Here is a 1803-nt window from a genome sequence, read left to right as displayed (position 1 = left end):
GTGCCTCGCCACCTCCTCCTCCCCGCAGTCCCTCTTTGCATCCCCTGCAGCCTCTGCCCCATCTCCACCTCTCCTCCCTTTCTCAGAGCAACGCTAAAGCTGACTGCATCTGCTTCTCCCTGGGTACCAGTGCTAGAGCTGTGGGAATTTACTCTTTGCTCCAAGGTTCTCCCTTAGCCGAAGAGATAACTCGATAACAAAGTTTCCCAACAAGCTGTTTCCCACACACCTTTCTAAACACAGCACCAGCCTTAGCTTCTGCAGGCGGCTCTTTCTGGAATGGCTTTCCATGCCTTCTCTTCCTGGAGAGCTCCAGCTCAGCTGATCCTTCCTTTGTCACTATGTCCCAGCCCCTCTCTCCCGGAACCTCAGCAGGATGAGTTCAGCCTCCCGCTGCTCCTGCAGCTCCCAGCAAGGTGATGATGGCATTTCCCACGCTAGGCTGTCATCAGATGTTTGCCTCTCTGTGTCTCTGATGAGACCTTGACCATCTGAGGTCTGGCATGCTGTGTCTTTCTCCCTTTTCTGCTTCCAGGGCCTTGCAGTATCTGCTGAGTAATGTTTAAATGATTTCATGAACTATACTACTTTGTCTCACATGAATATTTAGCACAGATAACAGAAAGGTACAATTCTCAAGGGATTTCACACATTCTGCTAATGCAAAGCGGGAAACTAAAGCCCAATAGTTAAGTGAGAAGTTTCTGCTTTTCAGCTGCGTCCCCACCTGAAATGAAGAGGGGCTGTGAATGAAATGCACAGCTGAGGAAGTTCCACTCTTTATCAGTCTACCTTTGGCCTGGACCCTAGGGTTTTATAATTGCAAGGAAGGATCGGCATCTGGGATATCGCTTCCTCTTCTAGGGGGCAAACATCACTACTGATTTCGATCTTATTGGACTGTAACTCAACCATGGTGGTGGTTTAGTCGCTAAGTCATGTCTGACTCATGCAACTCCACCAGGGCCCTCTGTCCATGGGATTTTCCAGGCAAGAATACTGGAGTGGGTTGCATTTCCTTCTCCAGGGGATCTTCCTCACCCAGGAATTGAATACATGTTTCCTGCATTGCAGGTGGATTCTTTACCAACTGAGCAACCAAGGAAGCCCATCTCAACCCTGCAGCTAGCTATGAATGTAACCTTTCAGTTACCAAAACTCTGCTGACCTAGGATTCCTCAGGATCCTCAGACTAAAAAAATAGCATGTCTCAGCAGAGGAAATTTAAAAAATAATAAAAATAAAACAAAGAAAATATGACACCTAGCTATGTTGGTGTCTTTCTAAACTACTAACACCATAATCAGGCTTTCTGCTTCTGTTTCATTATGTGACAACCAGAGAATGTAAACACTGTCAGTGGCAGAGAAAATAGCGTCTAGAAACAAATAAGGAAAACTAAAGATGAAACTGGGAATATGTGCAGAGCTTATTCTTTGGTATTCTGTGGTCATGACAGCTTTTGCTCTTATGAAAGTACTCTGTGTGGTGTTCTTTTTCTCTGTAATGATTTCTGAAACTGTGTGACTTGTGGAATTTGCCTTTGAAAAAATGCAGTGAGTGTTTAATCGTTCCGGGTGTGAGTAGCCACATTCTGTTCAAGTGTGCTTCCAGCCCTTGCTTTGCTCCTTATCAGCGACAGTACTCCAAACACTTGTCTCAATTTTAAGATCAAAGCTGATGAAAAACAGACCTCTAAAGGGTTGAATTGCCTTCTGCATTTTTGTGCATCAGAAGAAAATACCTATACCACTTGAAAGGGCTGAATTTTTTTAGTACCTCATCTTCAGACTGTGAATTCTG

Source organism: Cervus elaphus, chromosome 30 (assembly GCF_910594005.1).
Source record: "Cervus elaphus chromosome 30, mCerEla1.1, whole genome shotgun sequence".
Classification (NCBI taxonomy): Eukaryota; Metazoa; Chordata; class Mammalia; order Artiodactyla; family Cervidae; genus Cervus; species Cervus elaphus.
The sequence above is the reverse complement of the archived record's forward strand: the minus strand, read 5'-3'. Positions refer to the sequence as shown.